We start from the raw sequence: 19,603 nt of genomic DNA, 5'->3' as shown, positions 1-19,603 counted from the left end.
GTTGTTTTCTTCACTGTCTTCTCCAATTTGAAAGATCAGCAGAGGAATAATGTCGAACCTTTAGAGTGTTATTGGCAGCTCTACCAAATTGATTTTGTGGAAAACGGTTTCGCTGCTGCAACAATGTAGCAGATGGTGCAGCAATATATGTCACTGGTGATAATTGCTGATTTTGCACTGGAAGCGAACGAGAGTCCGTTTGAGCGGCAGACGCAAACGGTATCTGCTGTGTGGAAAGACATGACCTAGCTGCAACGTGCGACTGATTATCTTCAAGTAAATATGCGTTGTTGTTGTTTCTTTGGTTGAAACAAAGCTGATTGAAATTCAAAGATGCGTTCGATGCACTATCATACTGTAGAAAAAAGAACTGAGATGAAGTCATTTGGCTGCTGTTTTGCTGTTGTTGTTGTTGAGCGAAACGATTATAAGCATTCTGGAGCTGGTTTTGAGGCAAATATGACGTTGCCGCTTGTCGATAATTGTAGACTGAATTGTAGTAGAAAAGCAGGCTGTCAATGGCTGGCTTTAAATCCCAAATACGATTCATTTCTGTTACGGAGAAAGTAGCAATGCTCTTGAAGATTCCTACACGAGAAGCGTCTAACTGTATTGTGAGAAACAGGTGCCTGCTGCTCACTGGAATTTGTGTTTCGCACCTCAAATTGCTGATACGGTCAAACACCTCAATATTGGGTTCAATATGCTGCTGCAAAAGCGGGTTCTGATGCAAAGAAGCATTGAAGACCGAATTTTTTTACCAAATGCAAATAAAGTATTGACTAGAAATTGGTATGGCAGCCATTGAATCTCTCTCTGAAATGATCAAACTTTGTGTTATGAGTAAGGCTACCAACCAGGATAAGGTTGCGCGGAGCGCGTGAAAGTCGAGGCAAGAATACATACTACTTGCCTGCCTTCAATCTTACATTTATGTATTAAACTAAATTAGGAAAAACCAAAGATGTCATAATCTAAATTGCTGTCCATATGAACAACACTATTTTACCATGAATTTTATCTGCAGTTCAAAGAGGCACTTGGAAAGGATAATTGGTGCTCTCTTTGAAAAATATTTGTTCAAGTCAGCATTTGCGTCATATGTAGAAATGAACAAGTCGAATTGTTCCCCACGAACAAGAGCACAAGGTTGTTTGTTTTTCATTTGTTCAGCGAACGCAGCATAAACGGAGAAGGGACAGCACATTTGAATTTGAAAAAACTTGAAGACTGATCTCATCTCTGACCTCGGTAGTTGAAAACTGAAATAGTGCTTTACGCGTGCTACGGCTTCTTCAAGTCTCCGGTTTGTTGTTGTCACTGGTTGCGCATTACTTGTAGATGATTGGGAGTCATGTCTACAGTATATCCTCAAATGAAGACGGTTCTCGCAAAGCTCCGGTGCTTCCTTATTAGTGGACGACATAAGATTTTTACCTTTGAGCTGAATTCGGAACACGATGTTGATTCTGTGAAGTTGTTCGTGTCACACACTCTGCGTTTGGAAAACCGCATTGTTTTAGGCAGTTATAGATATGGGCACCAATCACAAACTCAATGTGCTCACACTGTAGCATTGCACAGAGCTCCTCCCAAATGTGGTCATTTTGCTCTATCGCTTCTTTCTCACAATCATTGGTGGGGTAGAAAACAAAATGCGCATAATTCATGGTGGCACCTTGACAAAACTCCATACCAAAACTCTGAAGAATCAGTGCCCCCTGCATCACAATTAGTAATAGGTACACAAATGAAACTACAAATGAAAACAAAAAGAAAAACATATAAGTGCGGTAGTGAGTAATTAAACAATTAGATTTACCTACAACTAGCGAAAGTCTAAAAGTTACAAAAAATTGCCTCAAAATGTCAGTTCTTTTTTCATTCAATTCAGTCTCTTGTATAGTAAAAAGCAACAAGTACTGTCATCCATGAAGACTAATTCATCACAAATGCTCGCTGGAATACAATACAAAACTCCGAGATATGGTATACAAACATAGAGAGCCAGGCAGACAGCCATGAGTCTCTGCTTTAAAAATGTCAAGTTCTCTTCTTCTTTTGCAGTATATGATCAATCAATAAATCAATCAAACAAGCGTTTCAAGGTCTCCATAATTACACAATTGCTTACGAGTAAAAGTTGAAGTTGTTGTTGTTGTTGTTGATGTTGTAGAAGTGTTATCATCTACACTTGATTTAGATGGCAAACTTTTTTTCGGGCGGACACTTCCTCGACCAGGCTTCCAAAGTGAGGAGTAGAAGGGTTATTATCTCTAAAATGACTTACATTTGCCGGCTTGTCTTTTGAAATTGTCTCGAAAGAATTGTTTTTGTGAACGAAAATTGGTGTATAATAAATGTTTCGAGAGCTTGTTGGTAAAGAGTGTTTTCTTTCATACAAATCCGGATACTGCATATAATTGTTTGGCCCAATCAGTGGTAAAACTGCAATCATGTTTTCTCAACTTGCATTGGAAACCAGGAGATCAGGAGGACCGGAATGTACTTGCACAGTAGTCTGGAGAGCTTGGACAGAATTTGAATCGTGTTGCCACCATGAAGCCGCGGACATTTCGCCTTGCATTGTAGCAGAACAACCACTGCAATTCAAGACAGATGAATTTTTGTCTTCTTGCAAGTATGTTTGCCCGTCCACCGCAATCCCTTTCCCAAGAACCTCGGTCGCCACCCAGTTTTTCGATTTCTTTTCAACGGCTGACTGAATTTACTGTTTTCGGGACCATCGGAAATGAGTAGCATCAATGATACAGATCACAACGACAGACAACAAAATTATCGAAAAGATGAACAAGATCAGTGAAACATAGTTTGCGCGCACAATAGAGCTGACAAGAAGGTCATTAATTGGATCTAAGTCAGCTCTTAGTTGGCCTTTTGGCCCGCAACAATAAAACCCATCAACGCTCATGCGACAGCCCATATTCTTCATTTGACAGGAGTCGCCCGCAATGTAGTGACTGGTCAATTTTCCAGATAGCTGTTACTTGACCAATCTGTTACCGTCTCTGAGCTTCAATTTTGAGTGCTGCCTGGCTTAGTTTGAGACATAACGTTCAATAATCTGAAAACAAGACAAAGTTTGTGCGTGGTCTGCAATTTCTGTTCAAAAAATAAACAATTGGAGAAAAAAAAAGTGTGAAAAGAAATTAATACTTCAAATTGAAAAAAGAAACAAAAATTAAATTACTGTTACCAGATGCAAACTGGCTACAATAATGTTTGAAGTTGGATAAAAAACCAAAGAGGACAAAAACCGTATATCCCTATGAGCATCCAAACCACTAACTTGCTCATCAATGTACATTATAATGTCTGCATCACAGAAAAAAAACGTTTTGAGGATTTTTCACTTTCAACATATGCTGATATAGTATGCTTCGGGCGTAGGCGGTTGTAAAGGCAGCCAAAACAGCTTTAGATTTTCTAGGAATATCAGCCGTATCGTCAATCATTTGGTGCTGAAGAAGCATCAAATCTTCTCCCACTAGAGTTGCGTCAAAAACGCGAGAAAAATTAGATGTGAATTATTTTAAGTCATCAGGGTAATTGTTGACATGCCTCGTCTTTCGCAGGTTCGCACACATACCAAAATAACCCCAAAAATGAATTGAGAAGAATTTTTGAGCTGAAATGTAAGCCTTCGTTCAGCTCTATATTCTCCTCATTCAGTTTAACCCCCTCTTTGAGTTCAAAGTCGCGCAGAAAGTCTCTTCTGTGGCTACAAGTTTCAGTCTGATCACAGCTACACTCTACTGGCCACCCACTCGCTTCTGTTTTTATCTTCAAAAAAGTGTTTATGTATTCCCAAAATAAGTTTGATGAGCGTCTTGCAGTGCTCCATGACCAAAATTCCGACACGTCAATAACTCGATTGAGATATTTGCCTGCTGGGATTTGTTAGAACTAGTGGTTTCCATGCACTTCCTGCAGAGCGGGAAAAAAAGTTTTGCATTATACTTGAAAGGGATAATTTGTATCCAGAGATTCCTCGGCGGCAGAACAAGACATTTGATTAATCCAAAATATTCTTCATCCAAAATTTTTTGTTCAACTTTTGAAAAGGGCTGACAATAGAAGCAATCACTCGAACGTGATGCTAGCAGTTTTTGTCGCTGAAGACTTAACGGATTTTCCGACACATTTTCATCAAAAACTGGAGCATCAAGCACAAAGTCCCGATAACCAACAGGATAAGGGCAAGACGCGTTAACATACGGGTACAAGGAAAAAATATCAACATACCAAAACTTTTGGTTACAATTCTTTTTGTGCCAACGTGTGCAATAATTTTCTGTCCGACCGCCAACAAAAGCGTCTATGGCTTTGAGTGGTTAAGAAAACTCGCTATTGCTTACCAGTTGTTTCAACTTTGAGGTATAATAATAGCCGTTAGAAAAAGGAGTAATTTTTGCTGCTTCTTCCAAAGAATGATTTTTAACTAAATCGTTAAATTGACATTCCCAGATATTTTCAAATGACTCAATAACATAGTTAAAACCATCCGTCGTTTTGTGGCGAACTTTGTTTTCAATTTGAGATTGGAGAAAATGATATCTTTCTTGAAAACTGGTCAAATGAAGCTCTTCTGTAGCAACTCCCATTTTCTTATTAAACTATTTTCGATTTCGATAACATTTGTAGCAGCCGTGATAATAACAACCAAAAAACTCATAAACAACTGTTTTGTACACAACTTTAGAATCGCTGATCCAATCTTGTTCATCGGAGCGCTCTTTTTTCAACATGAGGCCATCTACACGGCACGGGCCAATTTCTTGCTCTCGAACATCTCTATCATTTTTTGAAGCAGAACATCCCAAGGAGTTTGATTTGTAGAACTTGATTTCAAAATGCCTGTTTTTCCCTTCTCGGTACGTTCGATCCAGCAGAGCCATTGATTAGCCGGTAACGAAGTTTTCTCCATTGACCGATATCCGTTGGATGGTAAAATCGCTATACAGGCTGAGGCATGAACACTTGTCGGTATATATAGTTACAGCCTGATGCAGCAGTACATGCTATTTGAAAGGGGCCAATGCTGTTGCATGTTTTCTTAATCAGTCGTCGAAAAAGGGTAACGCCTTGTTTCAATAATTCAACGTCTGACTGGCAGTATTTTGTTAACTCTAGCTGAAAGTCGTAAGCTAGCAAGTTTTCCTTGTAAGTTGCCTCTTGTTGTTGATGCCACTGAATGAAGTGATTAAAATCCTCAGTATCTTTTAGGGAATTTACGCCAAATAGACACCGCGGCGGGATTTGTCCAGGTAGGAAGGCAAAATCTGGTTCCTGGCATTCTCTCGAATTCTCATGGCACTCTCTTGGTAGCGTCCGTGCTGTGCAATTTGATCCTTGGTGTTTTGAAAGTCTGTCATCTCTCCTACTAATGCAGTGAGCGCAATCAGGGGAAACTATGTTCACTAAGCCGCATTCCTCTCATTGGGGCACGAAGAAATTGTATGAAAATGTGTTTTACCTTCAAATGCTGCAGATGAAGTAAGAAAGAGGGTGAAATAATCCTTCTCCGTCTCTTCAATAGTAAATGTCTTTGAAAATTTCCGAAGAGGGATAGGTATGAACAGGTATGAATCAGTAAACCGTTTATTTCCCACTTTGGGTGACACAACATTTTTGCCTCTCAGAACAATTTTTGGAATGAAACTTTGTTTCTGATATAGCCACTCCAAGATTGGCATAATGTCGTACCCACTTCCAAAATGAGCAATGACCCATTCGCACTTCCTGACACGCTCTTTGTTGTCGAACAACCAAAGACAAAAATCGTTAACTGAATTGTAACCAACAAAAGATTCCTGAACTCCGGAAAATGATTTCGCAATCAGAAGAACACGTTTGTGTACATTCGTTTGTTCGCAGCTCTGATCAGTTTCAATGTCAAAGACCCAAGTTTGTTCGTCTGGCACTGCTTGCTCTGCTTCTTCTTCCTGTCGCAAGAAGGAAGCGTCAGAACTGGACACTAATTTGAAGAGGTTACTCCTCTTTGATTTTTTTGCTGGCAAAATTTCCGTTATCATCATCAACAGTCGTTCTTTCACCAAAGTCAGTCTCCAGGGCTGCACGGGCCCGTTTTCTAGGGCTCTGTACAAAGCACTTGTGTTTCTTTCCTTGTGAGAAATCGTAAAATTGAGAACAAGTTGCTCACCGGTTTTTGCTGCATTGATGAGTGGAAGCCGAGTGCCGGGAAACATTAAGATTGCACCCAGGACATTTGTAGAAGTAAGAGCAAATACGTTGTGTTATATGCGCATCCAAGCACAACTGACTCTTCAAAAGTAGTCCACAAGTTTCGCAACGATACGTAGAACACCTCTGTTGTCCAAAAAGATCAGTATTGAAAGCAGTAGAAGCCCTGTTTCTGCACTTTGGCATACGACACTCTGTGCACGAACTGGCTGCACACAAGTGTTTAACAGTAGAAAATCTTTTATGACAGGCAAAACAGTAAAACCGAACGCTGAACAGGCCCTTCATTGAAGTGATTATATCAACGTGCTCTGCGTCTGAGGTGTACAACAAATCAATGTGCTTCTCCTGGTCGTCGTTGAAACTTTTCAAATGAACACATAAACTTCGCATCGTACACAGTTATGTTGTATGGTATTAGATTTACGGTTTTGGCCAACACAGACAGATCGTCAGGAGTCCATTTTTTATTCGAGCTGTTTTCCAAATCAATATCTGAATTTTAAAACCGTTTCAGTTTGAATATCAACTGTTTTTTTCCAGATCCTGTTTGTATTTTTTTTTGAAAATTGTTTCTTTGCCTGTTGTAATTCAATATCTGCCAGAGCCATGCCTACGCCTAGTGCTGCTAATCAGCAATTAATTCATTCACCTGTATGAATAGATATAACTGATCGCTTCTGTGATATGAAAGTTAGTACGTCGCGGATAGTTCAATTATGAATTCCGCCTGTTTTATGGCCAACCACTGCAGGTAAAGACACCGACAACACAATCACTTTCAAATCGCTACTGATGTCGAACCCTTCGTTTGAATTTAAAACACACTCTATTTCATTTAGCACAAAATCGATGTTAAAATCAACCGCTTCCTGTAAAGGTATATGAACTGGGTAACTCAGACTCGGAGCATTTAGAACCAAGCGTATACTTTGATTAGTTTACTCTTTTTCACGGTTTAATTCTTCAATGAGGAAGTTTATCAAGGGATTAAAAATGTCTTTGATTTTGTCAATTTGTGTTTCAATACCTGGGAAACTGACCTCGATGTCGCGACTGACCGCTTGTATAGAGTTCTTTTTGGTCTTCGTGTTATTTGATAAATGGTTGAGGGATCAAAACCACTAGCCGAGCTCTCGTCTGGTGCTTCTGCTACAGTAGCGTTGCTTCTGCTGCCATTAGTGTGTGTGTTTTCAATTCACAAGATCAGTGTCTGAAAACAGGTATCAAAGATAGAACCTGATTCTTCAATCAATATTTTTGGACGACGGTCTGTTTGTGTGGTTTATAGAGAAAGAACAATCGTCAATTTCAAAGCGCAAAAAAAGTTAAAAAAGGTTTGGTGTTCTACTTTAAGTTGAGACAAGAACAAAGTACTGTGTCATCATAAAATAATTAGAAAACTCGAGAACAAAGAGTGAGCGCATCAGAAATGACAAACGAAAAAGTTTGTTTGGAAAATGATTAGCGGCACATTAAATACAGCAGCATGGGTGGTAAAAGGTTGCAGCAAGTTTTACTTATTAATTGAAAGCAACAGTTAAGGGCACAATTTAATCAATTGTTGGCTGGTTTCTTAACATATTTGCAGGCGAAAACCGCTGCCATATAAAAACATTCTTTGGCTTCCGATTTAGATGAACCACCAAGACGTAGAAGAACTTCTCCAAGTTTTTGATATGTTCGTTCCATCAGACACGGCATGCTGAACCACTGAAAACCAGTCAAAAACTCTTTGATATTTGGAAGCGAATGAAGTCATAAACCCTCGTCTCTGAGGCCTTCTAAAAGCTGCACCGCCCTCACATCGTTCACCTCTTTCAATTGAATACCTTCACTTGCTTCCATTAGTGAATCGTTTCAAGCCGCAATACATTTGTCAAGATAGACAACCCTTTCATCTGCACTGGCGTGTACATTCATTTCATTGAAACGCAGCAAATACGTTAGAAACCGCAACAACAAACTCAGTTTGATTAAATTTGATTAAAAATTGATTGGAAAGATATCATTCAATTAGTTTGAAAAAAAGTCTGTCCAATAATTGACAGGTTTTTTCTTCTATCAAAAAGCTGCACATTAAATACGGATATAAATTAAAGTACTTTAATATCAATAAAAACACTGTGAACTATACAATTATTTGAAGGTGAGAGATAGGCAGCTTACAAAAAAATATAAACGTTCGAAAAAACGTTATAATCTAGTTTAGGAACAATCACTCTGAGATCGTTGCTGGTTTCTGTACCTCATTACGTTTTCTATATTCTTGCGATAAATTGAACCTTCTTAAGCTGAGTGCTTTTGCGTCGTCGTGCATGTTAATTTTTCTGTAAGAATCCGCCAGCCTCAAAAAAATTTGTTCGAGTGTCTTGTTCAGTCGATTCCATTGAAATAAGGAAGCGAAACGTCTGATGATTCACATATGGTAGAGCACATTTCCAAAATCCTTTGTGCTTTCCAGGTGTCTCAGAGCTTCTATCCATGTGCAGGATCCGTTATCTATCGAAATGGTAATTGACTGCTGTGACAGCTCCAGTTGACGAACAGCTATCTCAACTTTTTCGCAAACTTCAACTTCTTTTGAGCATGACGGGTTGTCAGACATTGCACATGGTTGATTTCCACTCTGCATTTTGTGGTGTGACAAACAGAGAACTGGCTAAATTGGTGATCTTGTGAAAACATTTGTTTTTTTATTGCATTTGACACTCAATCATCATAATACTATTGAATACAAGGTGGTTTTGAATAAAATTGCTTCCTGCAGTTGGTCGTCGAAATTAAATTTCAGAGAAAAATTTTGGTAGTAAAAAACTCAATAGTCAATACATGACTGACTGTCTTAGCATAAGATGAAAATTATTACATATATGAAAGAAGAAAAAGCGTACAATAAATTTTTAGACATATCAAAAGCCGCGCTAGAAAAATGAATTCGGGTAGGTTGAACATTTTGCTATGCTATGATTTGTTAGCGAAGAATCAAGTCTTCAAGAGTCACGTTCGAGCATGTCAGCATTTTCAAACAAAAATTCTTATACACTTTTGATCGCCTTTCGTCTTCATTGTCATTGAACAGATCGCTTTTTGCTTTAAATAAAAAAAACCCAAGCATCCAACAATAACGCTTGATGTTATTTGTCTGCAAGGAACCTATGTTTATTTGGAGAAGTAGGCTCTTTAAATTATCTATCATGAAGTCAAAAGCAGTATTCAATTCTTCTCGCGTTGCAACATATTTGAACTTCGCATAAAGATCATCACATTGACCCTTTGCGACAGCCTTGAGTATCATATCGCCCAGCGATATTTGATTTGTTTGATTACTGACAACTTTCTTCACTACTTTAATCCCGAACATTTGCGCTAACTGGGTTATTTGAACTTTTCCACTACCCTAAACAGAGCACAAGAAAATAATTGAGGCTCAGCAAATTATCGAAGTGACTTGTTTTTTGTATCTTTTAGGGTTCGATACTGCCCATCTTAATATAGTACAGTATATGCCATCCTTCAAAACATGAGGTGTTTTTAAAGCTAAAAGGTTCTTATTACCTTGTCATTAACGTCTTCATCGTCGAAGTCAACAACTGCAGTGTTAGAGCTCGCTTGTTGGGAGTTGTCGTCGACAGACTCTTTGATTTCAATCCGGGTGGAATTTCCTTCATCATCCTCCAGTGAAATGAAAACCGCCCGGTTGCCTTGTCAAACGTGCCCGCTTCACAGCAAGATTATGGCCGCGACTAAGGTCAATTGCTTCGCAACTCACTGCTTCCGAAGAGCTGACAGAAGTCATTGATACTTGTCTGAAAAACACAGCACTATAAGCTTGTTCATGGTTGGAAAAAAGGACCAACAAAAGCTGGAATGAGATGACGAGTAAAAGCTGCAAAAAAATTTTTTATTTAAAAAATAGTAGTAAAAAAAAACACAAAAGTATCGTACATAGGTTGATCAAGGAGAGGAGAGTAATAATCAGGTAGGCAATCAATCAGTTGAACCAAAGCTGTGTGATATCATTCAGACGGTTTAAAACTTTTTCATATTGGAAGAATTGCTTTTTTTCGTTTTTGACTAGCTTTGAAATTGACTGGGGATTGCCAAATATCTGCATTCTGTTCATTTCTAAATGAGACATCCTCTGTAACAGGGATAGCAAAGTCCTAGGGAAAATCGTCCCCAACTTGAGACTGGGTGTAAATTTCACCTTCGTCGCCGATCGTTTCGCCATTTAATTTGTATTCAACTTCCACAAATTTGGTCTTCATTTTCTTCCCCTCAACAGGGGCGCTATTGCATCTAATTTCTTCACCGGATGAAGTCATTGCACACTCAAAAGGCTCCCGAAGTGCCCAATCTGTCTCAGTCAAGGTGTAACTGGATTCATTACCAATAATTTTTGTGACGTTGATCAATTCGTCCATTGTGAGCGATAAACTGGATTTTCTGGTCCATTCATCAGATATTGTATTGATTTTTGAATCAAACTTAGTTGTTATTTTAAAGACCTTAATGTAAGCGTATACGCACGTCTCAAATTTTCTGAGCCCGACTCTGACAAATCGGTTGTTTTTTGTATACAGTTCCCACGAGTTATCCAGTTTTGATACCTCAAGATCTTCTTCAGGCGTTATTCCGTTGAAAGGCTGTGCATTTTGTTGCTCGAGGTCACTTTGTTCTTTTCGTTTTCTGATCCACTGCGCCTTTCTAAATTATTTCAAGCAATGAAACTTTGAACTAATTATTTGAAAAAAAAGTTTTGCGTAGGTACGACCAACTCCCGTGAAAGGTATCAGTTTCCCAGGATCACTTCGAATTTCAATCGAAATGTCGTGAATATAGTTTTTATTAACAAGCTTAGATTGAGTTTTGTCAAAAGATTGACTATATACAGCTGGATATCCGAAACGGCCTGCAATGGAGGACTTCACTTTTCAGGACCGATTTGAGTTGCGTCAGATAAAAGGAAAGATCTTAATAAGGGTGCCCTGGTATTACCAACAAACTGTGGCTCAATAATGTCACAATAAAAAAAAGCAAGATGATACAGTTTGATATCCGTTGGGAAAGACGCTTATGTTCAGACTGGTTGGTTCCGGTGGAAAGTTTATTATGCGTATCCGACGGAGATTTCTGTAATCCTAATGCGTATCTGAGATCATCGGAAACATTTGTCAGATGAACACAGTCCTTGCCGTTGCATAGAACAACAACACCTTTGGACGTAAGTTCTTTTCTCGGGAAAAACTGAAAATCTTTTTTCTTTTATCGAAAATAGATTCTTGTCCTCTAGATGAATAGATTACTTTTTCCATGCCATCAATCAATTCGAACACGCTATTGTACAAACCTTTAGGAACGCGACAATTTGATAAGTAGACGCCAAGTTTTCCATTGATATAGTCAAATTTACCTTCAACGATATTGAAGAAGTTTTTTCTGGAAGTTATTTTAGCAAACACACATACACACGCACGCATGCACTCATACACAACACAAGCAAACACACACACTCACGCACGCATACACTTATACACAACACAAACACAAACGCGCACTCAAAAGGAAACAATACGGCAGCTGTAAAAAGTGGGGGGAATTATGACGCTATATGTTTTGCTAAAAATTGAAAAAGGAAAATGAAAAAGCTTACTGTGTCATTTGAAAATAGAACAACATGAATAGTCGGGTAGGCTCCGAAAACCGAGGAAGAATGCATGTGCTGACTGGGTGCCAAGTATCACCCTATCGGCATATGAATTCTTCTAATCTAAAAAATCGAGTCTCAATCGCCACCAAAGAAAATATAGATTGAACCTCTGGACACAAAAGCAGCATAAAAGTTTCAATAAAAACCAGCTAATTGGATTCAATTTTACAGAACATATGATTTCCTTGCTGAAAAATGCGCGAAAATTTTTTTTTAATGAAAAGTTCCTATTCGTTTTGTTTAAACATCTGACAGTTTCTAAGAGCTAATAGCAAGCGCTGACAATAAGATCACATTTGCCTTAAAAATTGGCAAATAAAGAAAAAATGCAAACCTAACCCAATGGATGCTAAAGCTAGAATTTAGTAGTCTGAATGAAAGAAACATCAATACTATGAAAAATTGGGGAAAACTACCAGATCTACCACATTTAAGAGCTAAACTTCGAGTCACTTATCGAAAAGTCGGACATTAAGATACTTTTAAAATTAGTCTTGGGCATGGGCGTAATTTTTAAAACAATAAAATCTACACTTCAAATTTTCACCGGAGACAATTGTGCCCAAAAGGACAAATAAGCCCAACTTTTGAGCAGGTTGCGTACTTCCTCGGAAAATTGTCATGGGTGAGAAGGAAAACAAATTGACCTGAAAGAAGTACTGGATAAGCCTCAAAAATCAATTATTCAAATATTCAAAATATTCAAATATTCATATTCCCAACAACAATTTAAAAAATTCTACATTTTGCTCGAAACAATTCAAGTCGAAAGCTTCGTTGTAACCTTCTGCAAAAACCTGATTCGCTCGGCTAAACTAATCAGTTTGAATTGTGGCTCGATTTTTTAATTTAAAAAAGTATAAAACTTGCACGAAATGTGGTCACATCGTAAAATCAATTTTCCGAGTTTTACAACTTTCTATTTACAGCAGCAGTTTTTTCTATTCACTTTTCCTCCTGAGCATCATTACAAGTGCGGAAAATCGAATACATTATATCAAACTTTGTGCCAATTTTCTTAATCATTTCGTCATTACTGTTTGCTATTTGAGACAAATTTAATAGCTTAATAATTTTATGAATAGCTTAATAATTTAAATTTGTCCTCTGCAATTGCTATTGGTTGTTTCTGTCGGATTCTAAAAGCTTTCAGAAGTTGTTTCAGATACAATGCTTCCATGCAACCGCTGCTGCCATGCCCTGATATTCTACTTCTGATGAAGAAAGGGCAACTGTGGCCTGCTTCTTGACATCTCAGCCGAGTGCTGCGCCACGTCCGTTGAGCTTGAAGTAATAGCCCGTCGTTGATTTTATGTAGTCCACATCACCAGAACAGTGTGCATCACTTTTCCTAAAACGATAACTAGCAATTTTGGTGTCAGTAAGTCTTAAACCTTTTGAACCTTGAATATAACGCCAGAGCAGTTCTCCGCGTTGTAAGTGTCGATTGGTAGATACATTCACGTTTAGGGACAGAATGTTGAATGTGAACACAGTGCCTGGCCTCGTCTCTTTGGCAAGATACAGAACTGACCCAACAAAGTTTCTGTAGATCCGTTGATCCACTTCTTTGTCTCCATTCGGTACTGTCTGAAGTTTCAAATTCAAGTCAATTGGAGCTAATGAGGGTTTGCATTGATCACTTTGAAGCCACTCAGGCATTGTTTCCATGTAGCGCTTTTAATCGACTCTGACTTTGCCTTTTTTGTCTGCTACATAGAGACGGAGACCATAGTAGTCTCCATCTGTCGTCAATGTGTAACATTGCCTCGGGTACCTTCTTGACATCGGAGATCACTGTCACGCTTCTCGATGCTACTATGATGTCGTCAACCCAGAGCAAAAAGAAGGAGTGACACTCTGTCTATGTTCTCGCAAAAAGGCGATGATTGTTTTGGCTTCTTTTTTGCTTCCTTGTCTCAGCAGGAATTTCGCCAGTTCTTTATGCCAGTTGTTTCAAACCAGAAATAGATTTCGACATAGCAACTTCTCTCCACCTGATCCTTATTTTACAAACTCCTGTGGCTGTTCCAGATACACTTCGTACTCTATTGGATAGTGCAAGAAAGCCGTCTTGACATCAAATTGGTGCAACATAAGACGCTGCTTCGCTGATAGTTGAATTGGAATCTCTGGCTTACACGTAGGTGCAAAAATCTCAAAGTAGTCCAGTCATTCCACTTGTTTGAAACCCTTTGCCAGATAGCGTGCTTCGTGTTTGTCAACTGGACCACTCGGTCTCAATTTCACTTTGCGGAGCCAATTGCGCTGTATGGCGTCCCTGTATGTTTGTGATCTCACTGGGTGCCACGTCTCGTCGTCTTGGAGTGCCTCGACCTCGTCCTTTATTGACCAGTGCCACTGGTCCCATTCTTTGCCTTGCTTGGCTTCCTGGACTGTTTTGGGACGCACATAGTTGACCCCAGTCACAACAACCTGGGTTCTGACTTTTACAACAAAAATTGCGGAACATCCCTCGTAGGGGCTCTGCCCTGTCCGCTTGCTCCAGTGCCTCTTCAGTGAAGCCAACTGTCTCTGAATGTGAGATCTCTTCTGTGTCACTGTATTCCAGCGACTCTGAGTCTTTGAGACTCCCACGTGTTGCAGTAGATCCTTCATCCAGTGCTGCCTCCTCGACATCCGAGGCATCTTGTGTCAATGTCGTTTCTTAAGTGTTCACGGTCTCATTTTTTTTGCGGTAGATGCGCCCTCTTCCTTTTTTGTTGTGAAGATCTTGTAGAGCAACATCTGGAGGCCACATCTCCAGTTGTCTGACCTCTCATCTAATAAGTCGGGCGTCTCTGTGTTTTCAGGGATTGAGTCCATTTGGGACTCCTGGATGATCAAATCTCAAACTACCACCACGTTGCGTGTGTTGGTCCTCGTCTCACAACCAAGATTCTGATCCTTGTTGCCCAAAGTATTGTTGCTCCTCACATCATCTGTGGAAGTCCCGAGTCAAAAATTAAGCATATTGTCATTTCCAGCAGTGTCCCGTTGCATCTCTCAGCTAAGCCAATCTGTTGTGTCGTCCCTTTTGTGGTCTCAAGTACATCTCAAGCAGTACATCTCAAGCTTCTCTGAGAGAAAATTCTTTACATTGCCTTGCCTCAACTTAGTGGGGGCCCACCTTGAGAAAACATTTCTTCAGACTGGCCAGTGCTTCACTCTTTGCTTTATGCAAGTCCACAAACACAGACTTCGAGTACTGGTCTGCAAAAAAAACGGAACCCGAATCCTGGCAGTGATTCTACTCTGAAGGCTCCCATCACATCTGTGAACACCCTCTCTAGCTTCTCTTCTGCTAGCGTCTCGGCTACTCTTGGTACTGGAGTCGTTGTAAAAATGGCCAATGCGTACAGAATGCATACATCCTCCAGCTGCCCCTCTGTTGCATTCCTAAAAACATCCGGTTGATTCAAATGGCCGAATCTTCTGTGCCACTCCATTGCACAGTCAACTTTCAAGCTGTCGGCACTCATCTTGAGTTATCGAACGCTGCAGGGTGAGTAAAACAATTTATCTATTTCTGTTAGTTTTAACTGAGTTGCTTTCTGGAGTTTCATGCAGCTATTTCTTTTCATGAAAGTGAAGTTATGTCCAATTCCGAGAATTTTGAGACTGATAGGAGGTTTGAGGAATAGTCAGTCACACACAATACTTTATTGAGTTCGCATTGGAATTCCCCTTTGTTTGAGGGTATGCTGATCCTCATGCAGCCTTTACCCATTGTTCTTGAAACCTCTGCGTTGAGATTTCTAACCTCTGATTGATTGAGCATAAAGTCAAGGAGCTTATGGTAGTTGTTACTGTGTGATCCTTACAACCACTGTCCTTTAGCATGTCTGCTGTCTACCACCAAAGGGTAAGAGCTGCCTAATATTTCTCGTCTGGTTTAGCGAATGTTGCCCCTGACACATTTTTGCCTACATCTCTTTGTCTCTTGCGTGCTCTGTCTACCTTTCTCACCACACTCGCCTGCATTGTGCTATCTCCTAAAGTGTTCAGAGATTCCAATTACGAAGCAGTTTCCTCTCTTGGGACCCTTCTAGAAGTCACGCTTCACTGCCAGTGCCACTGAACTACGTTGTCCCCTGTGTCTCTGTGCTGTGCTCTCATGGAAGTTCAGCAAACTTTTCCTCAACACTGTGAAGTTTTTCTGTGAAAATTCCCAAAATTTTCATATTCCATTGGCAGACCCTTGACAACCAAGGCGTTGAAGAATGTCTCTGAGACTGCTTCCCCTGCTTTTGTAGCCTTTTGAGCAACTCTTGTCCTTTGATGAAGAAGCTGTTCAAATCCTTAAAAATCGTCGAGCTGTAGTCGGGCGAGCTGTGCCACCAAGGCCATCACTGTCGCCATCTCCACAAAATCTTTGAAATATCTTTTGCGAAAGCTTCCAAGCCTTTGCTCCATCTCCAACGCCGTCATCTCCCACACAGCCATGTCTCAACAACATGAGGTTTGTTGCATCTAGAGTCAGTGCCAGATGCCGAAACACATTTTGTTTCGTTTCTCCTTCATATCTGCAACTTCATTCCTGTAGACATACTTCAGCAGCTTGTGGTTTATATTTATCCTTGCTTGCCCCATTTGCTAAAGTTGCAGGCTCATTGGGTTGCTCCTCTGTGCCAAGTAGTGATTTGTAGAGTCCCTTTGTCTGCATCATCGCCGCAATTCTCGTGCTCCAGATTAGAAAATCTTGTGCCTTTCCTGTGTAGGTTAGCAGCTTCACTTTCTGTTGATCTATCGTTGTTTGAGCAGGCAAAACAGTTGTGAAAAGAAAATGTACCCAGCAGAATAGGATTATGAATGTCAACAAGAAAAAATTTTTATTCTAGAAATTAGTTTTATGACTCAGACAATTGCTCGGACCATAACCTGTTGAGTTGTCCATTTTCGCAAGCGGAATAAAAGCGTTTTTTATCTAAGTAGAAAAATTAATTTTACAAAAATGAGAGAAAAAAATGATATTTTACAGCAGAATTTACAGATTTACAGGAGAGGTCTATATATTAGATCAAGATGGTGATTTGATTTTGGGGATGAAAAGAGGCTCAAAAATCAGCTCTAAATATATGCAATATCAGTGCGAGAAGGTCAAGAGACAAAACTAATTTTAGCACCCTGATTTATAGTGGGAGTCGCAAGGATTACCCAACATGGTTTATTTCTGCAAATTTCCTAGGAATCAGTCGCAGCGGATACCATAGATAATATTCATTGACACCTTTCTAAGGATAGAATCATTTTTCCAGTGGTATCATAATCATTCAATAAATGCTGGGAAGATTTCACATCAAATAATCTCACTCTAATGATCGTGATCTAGATCCGTCAGTTTTAACCGAATATTGAGTCCAAGCACCATTTATTGAAGTTTCATTTATTTAAATTTTGTGACAAGAATCAATAATTCTAAGTTCAAGATTATGGTTTGATCGAAATTCTATTTTTTAAGTCTTCTTCAAAATGTAGTCTTAACTTTTCCAAGAGAAATGGAAAAGAAACGTTTCTTCAAATTGGATTCAGTTTTTAGGGTTTTTCAATGATACGTTTTTCATATCTCTTCCATAAAAGATATCGATCGACCAAAATTTCTAACTGCCTCTCCTTAAATGAATTTATAAGGTTGCAGCAAATAGCAAATGCACTGTACACGAGGACATAATAATGCAGTCTTCAATTTCTCAGCCAATCATAGTATCAACTATGTGTCACAAGTGATCTGAGCTGGTATAATAATTGCGTTAGAATAAGAAAATAAGTATAAAAGAACACCCGAGGGAGAAAGGAATTAGCCACTTTTAGGTGTTCAGTGGTTGATCTGCGTCAAAATTCTAGAAGGAGTTGCTGAAGGATCAACCCTGCTGTCTTTTCAACACGTAATCGCCCGTTGGGCTCCCAAGTTCGAAAGAAGTACCTTCAATGGCATGGCGTCCGCCGGGTACGCATTCGGCATAATGGTCATGCAGCCGATTAATGGCTATCTTTGCACTGCTCAACTTTTGGGTGGATGGCCGTTAAGCTTTTTGTTCAACGGCTTTCTGGGCGTCATTTTATTTTTCTTCTGGATGTACATTGCTTCCGATTCTCCAGACAGACATCCGAGAATATCTCAGAAAGAAAAAGATTTTATTGAAAGGTACACACAGGTAAACGATCAGATTAGACACCCGATTCCCTGGAAATCTATTGCAACTAGTATGCCCTTTTATGCGTTACTTGTAGCCCGTATGACGTCAACCTGGGTAATATGTGGAATAATGACAAGCATGCCACTCTATTTATCAGATGTGCTGAATTTTGAAATCAGTCAAAATGGTTATATTAGTGCATTTCCATGGTTATGCAGCTTTATCGGGACATTAACATCATCTTATTTAACAGATTGGTTCCTAGCTCAAAAACGCGTTTCAACCACATTTATTCGGAAATTCAATCATGTCATTGGAACTGTTTTACCCGGAATTTGCTTAGTGTTGGCAGGATACTCTGGGTGCAACTCGAACCTTGCAGTTAGTTTCATATCAATTGCAATGTTACTATTTGCATTCCAGTATTCTGGCACCGCTTGCAACCACCTTGACATTGCACCATATTATGCTGGCACCATTGTTGGCATCGTCAATACCTTCGCGAACCTATCAGGCAAAATTATAATGTTAACAATAAAATAATTATCCAAAAGTCAAAGTCTTCGGACCCTTAAATTTTTTTGTACCGGAAATTTTGAAAGCATGCCCAGGTTGAGGTCCCACCCGGAAGTGAGCTCTGATCAGACTAAGTCCAACGCACACGGTGTGTTCCCAGACCAAAATTACAGTGTCTGGGATTTGGTTCAGGATGGGAATGGTCTGACCACCATGGTCAACTTTTTAGGCAAGTTTATATTATTATCTCAAGTCTGGAGCGCGACTTTTTGAAAAGATTTTATAAGTCCAGGCCTCAACGGCCATAAGAAGTTCGGGACAAAAATGAGTCTAAAATATTCCCCAATCGGAGTGTTTGTAGCTACTGCTCCACCACGCCCCAAGTCATTAAGCATTGGAAATATATATGTATTCAACAACTATCAGAATTACAAGCTATCCTGGGGGACAGAATTCATGGTCCGAAATATCAAATCATTTATTGTCAAAACTAAGTCGAGCCAATATATTTCATATGCAAAACGCTTTATTCTTTGAGCACTGTCATTTCATACGTAATACGGTGCAGGTCGCCTGATAATTTGCGTTTGCAGATCAAATTTCACCATATCCGATTGCAAATTACAGAATTTTAGCCGTTGTGATGGGGAAAAATGAAGCTTAGCTCAAAAATCATTTTAAAAGACTATTTTCCAGATTACTTGTCGATTATATTTTTAAAAATTGGAATATCAAAATACCAAATCAGTTTGAAGTCTTAGGAAAAATTCAAGAGCAGAAAAATGTCTTTGAAAAACCCAGATGCTAACTAGTGCATCGATGTCTGCAAATATGGCTTCAGCTTCTTTGTTTCTTTGCGTTTCGTCTAGAAGTGATTTTTTAAATTGATGATTGTATTAAGTCAAATTTTATTTAACTTAAAAACGTTTCCAGTGGAGACGCAATGAAATATGCGACAGCAATGTATTTTTTGTCGCAGTTTTCATTGCCATCTCTGCCAGCTAAAGCTTTT

At 39.3% G+C, this 19,603-nt stretch overlaps 1 pseudogene; it reads left to right on the top strand.

Annotated features, from left to right (window-relative positions):
* Positions 1 to 18,618, top strand: part of LOC142336538 (sialin pseudogene) — a 34,193-nt pseudogene extending 15,575 nt beyond the window's left edge.
* Positions 18,619 to 19,603: the final 985 nt, after the last annotated feature.

The sequence above is a fragment of the Convolutriloba macropyga genome, chromosome 3, assembly GCF_964194025.1.
Source record: "Convolutriloba macropyga chromosome 3, txConMacr16.3, whole genome shotgun sequence".
Classification (NCBI taxonomy): domain Eukaryota; kingdom Metazoa; phylum Xenacoelomorpha; order Acoela; family Convolutidae; genus Convolutriloba; species Convolutriloba macropyga.
This window is presented reverse-complemented; position numbering and strand designations above follow the sequence as displayed.